Below are 6,000 nucleotides of genomic sequence, written 5' to 3'. Positions count from 1 at the left end.
TGTGATGGTACAGTGTTGCTACCAAGTTTAACCACTACACAAGTTTAACTCCTGTAGGTGATCGCGCGCGCACACACACACACACACGGATCGAGGGCAAAAAGTCAGAAAAAGGTCACATGCCCTAACCAAACCCAACCAAATTTGTGACCTTTGTTCTGATTTGTGTGTGTGACCCTTTATCCGGCACATGTCTGACGCATCTGTTAATAAAAGGTTTAACGTGGAATTACTATGGACTACCTGATTAATATTGGGAATGAAACTCAGGCTGTTGCAAACTTGACTGATATTAACATCATTGACCTGACTTATTAGGCTGGCTCAAGTAATATTGTACCTTATACTGTATACGTAGCTAGATGACCCAGCGTTATTATTTAGTGCTGGGTCAACTGTTCTTATCAAAGGTCACGTGGTTAGTAAGATAAAGAACACGTAATGTCTTTCCAGATTACGATATGTCGGTGGTATTGTATGTACACAGTATCAATGGACACTTTCAAGTTGGTCTGTGTATTAAAACTATGGTTCACTCTACTACAACAACATAACCTAACATTAACTGTGTTCCTCTGTCTATCTTTTTGTCTGTTATTTTTTTATCTTCATCTATGTCCCAGTTTATTCTTAAAAACTTAAGAATGGAGGAAACTTCAGCGGGCCTATTGGGCCATACTAGACAACCCCCTATACACCCAACCCCTATCGCTCGTCTATCCGTCCAACCTATATTTGAAGCGTCCCAGTGTGTTCCAGTTAAGATGATGTTCTGTAACTTGTTCCACTCATCCACTACTCTATTTCCAAATCAGTGTTTACCTATCTCGCGCCTAAATCTAATTTATTCTATTTTAAAACCATTGCTACGAGATCACTCCTGGTTGGATAGTTTAAGTACCTTTGTTATGTCACCTTTGTTTAGCCCTGACTTCCTTTTATACACCTCTATCATATTCGCCCCTCACTACGTCTCTCGAGGGAGTGCAGAGTAAGGTACTTTAATCTGCACACCCACATCTCTCACTCCAACACCCACATCTCTCACACCAACACCCACATCTCTCACTCCAACACCCACATCTCTCACTCCAACACCCACATCTCTCACCCCAGCACCCACATCTCTCACTCCAACACCCACATCTCTCACTCCAACACCCACATCTCTCCACCCACATCTCTCAACACCCACATCTCTCACTCCAACACCCACATCTCTCACTCCAACACCCACATCTCTCACTCCCCACATCTCTCATCTCACTCCAACACCCACATCTCTCACTCCAACACCCATCTCTCACTCCAACACCCACATCTCACTCCAACACCCACATCTCTCCAACACCCACATCTCTACTCCAACACCAACATCTCTCACTCACTCTCAACACCCACATCTCTCCTCCAACACCCACATCTCTCCTCCAACACCCACATCTCTCACTCCAACACCCACATCTCTACTCCAACACCAACATCTCTCACTCCAACACCCCATCTCTCCAACACCAACATCTCTCACTCCAACACCCACATCTCTCACTCCAACACCCACTCTCCATCTCTCCTCCAACACCCACATCTCTCACTCCAAAACCCACATCTCTCTACTCCAACACCAACATCTCTCACTCCAACACCAACATCTCTCACTCCCACCCACATCTCTCCTCCACACCCACATCTCTCACCAACACCCACATCTCTCACTCCAACACCCACATCTCTCACTCCAACACCCACATCTCTCACTCCAACACCAACATCTCTCACTCCAACACCCATCTCCCTCCTCCACACCCACGTCTCCCTCCTCCACACCCACGTCTCCTCCCACACCCCATCTCCCACTCCTCCACACCCCCCACTCCTCCACACCCACGTCTCCCTCCTCCACACCCACGTCTCCCTCCTCCACACCCACGTCTCCCACTCCTCCCACCACACATCTCTCCCTCCTCCACACCCACATCTCCCACTCCTCCACACCCACATCTCCCACTCCTCCACACCCACATCTCCCACTCCTCCACACCCACGTCTTTCACCCCTAAGATGCTCAACACACTCCAGAGAGTATTTTTCACACCACCTCACTCAAACTCATCACGTTATATACACACAGTCTCTTCATACTCGACAGGTTGTTGCTCTTTCAGTCAATCGCGATATTTTTCAATCCGTGCCAATGTTAGTGATGTAGAGGTCAAGTACCACAAATGTTGTATAAGTCGTTGATGTGATAGTGGCCAGTCTGTGAGAGCAACGATGCAGAAAGCTCCTTGACATGACAGGGTGGTGACACTATGGCAACCCCCTAAGCAGGAGGTGTTATCTTTGTCCAGGGCCTTGACATGACAGGGTGGTGACACTATGGCAACCCCCTAAGCAGGAAGTGTTATCTTTGTCCAGGGCCTTGACATGACAGGGTGGTGACACTATGGCAACCCCCTAAGCAGGAAGTGTTATCTTTGTCCAGGGCCTTGACATGAGAGGGTGGTGACACTATGGCAACCCCCTAGGCAGGAAGTGTTATCTTTGTCCAGGGCCTTGACATGACAGGGTGGTGACACTATGGCAGCCCCCTAAGCAGGAAGTGTTATCTTTGTCCAGGGCCTTGACATGACAGGGTGGTGACACTATGGCAGCCCCCTAAGCAGGAAGTGTTATCTTTGTCCAGGGCCTTGACATGACACTGCCTGCCCTCTAATATTGATCGAACTCGCTTCACTTGAGTAGGAAGTCGAGAACAACTCAGACATGTGTCGTTGTGTTAGCGCCAGTCGTGTATTGCTGAAACTGCTACGAACTTTGACGATGACACCTGATATTGAGTCAAAAGAAAGAAATAAGATCAATGAAAGAGAAGAATAGGAACAAGAATAGAAGGAAGAGAATAATAAGTAAAACCATTGGAAGAAAAGAGATAGATATATACTTTAGATATTTGGAGAGATGGAAGAGGAGAAGAAGAGCAAGAAGAGAGGAGAATTGTTTCCCTGCCAAACGTCCTTCACCATTCTACACCTAAAGAGGATTACAGTACACTACACAGTACCAAGATCTCATTACTGGACTTCACCTCCTACCACCACCCAACACTCTTCATAATTAACTTAAATAGGATATAAGTTCCCCCTAATTAGTTAACTTCAGTAAAATATGATATTCTAAGAAGCGTGATTACGATGATGTGACGTGTGTGTGTGTGTGTGTGTGTGTGTGTGTGTGTGTGTGTGTGTGTGTCCGTCCGTACCACCGCCACTGTCCAATCTTATCGCACTAGGCGGATTAAACTGTCCATCAGCTCTTGTCGGACAACATTTCCTTACTCATTATATTTACGAATCTTAACATAACGCGTCAGAATCAGCAACATTATGGACATGGCAGACATTAGTAGAAAAATGGTAATGGCTATCCACAGTCTGTGACACCAGCATCACTGACCTACAAAGGGCTGCTACGGCTAACCCGATTGAAAATTTTCGGGCGAATATAGTCAACACGTGAGAGCCTCTATCCTGACTCCTCAACCTCTATCCCAATCCCCCGGCCTCTATTCCATCCCCTCAACCTTTATCCCAACACCCAACCTCTATCCCTTCCCTTAGCCTCTATCCTGACTCCCCAACCTCTATCCCAATCCCATTAGGAATGAAGCATTTCAGGGAATATTCATGAACCCAGATCGCACGGTAATGCAGAGGGAACAACACAAAGAACTCCTGTGGTGCTTGAGGCAGTGGAGGGAGGAGTCGATGATAAACAGGACGGACGTGCATAGGTTTTATACAAGGGGAAAGTAGTGGAGGCAAATGCACTAGTACAGAACCAGGGGACAGCGCGATACCTAACCTAACCTAACCTAACTTAACTCCTAAAATTCACTTTTGGCAAATGAACTTTAATATATTTTAAAACTTATAAGTGAAAGTGGGTGGCAATGGTTGGATGGCTCATTATAAGAAAACAATCTTCTACTTTAAATTTAATTCAGTCTTGACATGGATTTTAATTTACCTTAGCTAATTAATATAAATGAGTAATGACATTTGAGTTTTAAAGCTGAAATTTTTTATTGTTCTTACATTTCTCAACACAGGTGGATATTGATTTAATTCACCCTTACATTCTGACGTTACTTGTAAATTTTGATTTATCTCTTAAGTGGTGTGAAGTGAACGAACAACTTTCATGGTGTTTTTTAAAGTTAATTTTGTTTTTTAACTTAATCAAACAGTTGGGTTAGGTTAAGTTAAATTTCATGCATTATAACATCCCCAGTTACAAGATAGATTCAGCGTATGACTATGTGAACCCTGACCCAGGCTGAGCAACAGTGCAGGAGAGTGCACCAGATATTGGTGCCTTAACTATTTTATCTAATCTTTAATGCACAGTACATTATATTTTATAATATGGGAACTATCGGAGACGATTACTTGTGCCAGTGAGAGGAGAGGAGGACTGTCCAGTGACATGTGAGGGTTGGTCGCTGTAATTACTCGTATGTTTTAACATGATGTAGAGGCGTTAGCCTAGTTCTCCAAATATATTTATCATGATGACTTCTGATCATGGCTGCACCCCTGCCCTAGTTAGTTGGCTTGCCTCGACCCACTTACTCAGCACTCCCACACCACTTGTCTCTCTCTGTAAAAGATAACTTTGGCGACGACAAATTGCACTGTCTCTTATGAGTACACTATTGACTACATAATAAAGCAGATAAGAGACAATAACGGTTTATTTGTTATGTGTTAATATAAATTAATAGGGAATATAAATATTCATAGCTTGAGGAAAAAAGTCTATAAATATGACCCTAATCATATAGTAGAAAATGACATTATATCTGATAATGAGAATATAATCTGCAGCAATACAGGAAGTATCAACACTCTTAGATGGAGGACAGAGCCTTCCTTAACACCGGTATCTCACCACCGTAAAGAGCTGCTTCTGCCCATTCACCTCAACATCCTACTATGTCAACAAATATATTTCTGTCAAGTCTCACAAACCCCGCCAGCCAATGTACCAGGTATAAGTGTAGGTGTATGTTTTAGTATGACAAGTGTTATGTAGGAAAGGTGTGTATACCTTTGTCAAGTGAGAGTACTGTGAGTATGATAGGCGTGGGCACTTGAGACAAGTGAAGATAACAAATGTGCTTACATGATTTTGACAAATGTGTATAAATATTACAAGTGTACTGGATGGTCGACTCTCATCTGGCACATGGTAGGGTTTGAGGTCAACTCAGGAAAATAATCCTCCATTCAACATCGAACAACTGACCCCTGACCTCTGACCTTGTAGCAAGTCATCAAAATGTCCTTCCGTCCTCGACATTAATTGGGAACTATTATTTTTTTTTGTGTCATAAGCAATTAACATTTAATAGTTATGTCTCTTAATGAGAATTCCGAAACAAAAATTATGGGGCGACACAGACGGTAGTATATCAGCGACAACAGTTAGTAAGACACTGGTGCTCCGTATGATGTGTTTATATATCTGTCTTTGGGAGTATTAACTTTTGTCATTGTTGATGATGATCATGTATATGTACAGTATATCAAGGGCGTAATGAATTATGTATAGTTCTGTCTGCATACATATAGTATATTATGTGCTGACCAAAAACCTCTTTCTCTGTACACTGTATCTGAGTACACGTCACTATCAACATGTTAAAATAGTCTTTATCTTTATGAAAATATTGTGTTATAGACGTCATACATTACTTAGATTCAGGGTGCGTTTATCTCATTGGTTGGCTGGTACACCCACTAAGCCAATCAGAGAGCGGCAAGGGAATGCTTTGATCGGGAGAGGCAATATTCCCTTTGGTTAATAATTTCATAAAACTCATCATCACATTTGTAAATTCTTTGAAAATTTACGTATGATGCAGTTTTCTGTAATTCTGTGACTCAGCATCACACAAATTTTGAACCAATTCAAACCATTGTGGACAATGAGCAA

Source organism: Homarus americanus, unplaced genomic scaffold (assembly GCF_018991925.1).
Source record: "Homarus americanus isolate GMGI-L3 unplaced genomic scaffold, GMGI_Hamer_2.0 scaffold32929, whole genome shotgun sequence".
In the NCBI taxonomy this organism is placed as follows: Eukaryota; Metazoa; Arthropoda; class Malacostraca; order Decapoda; family Nephropidae; genus Homarus; species Homarus americanus.
This window is presented reverse-complemented; position numbering follows the sequence as displayed.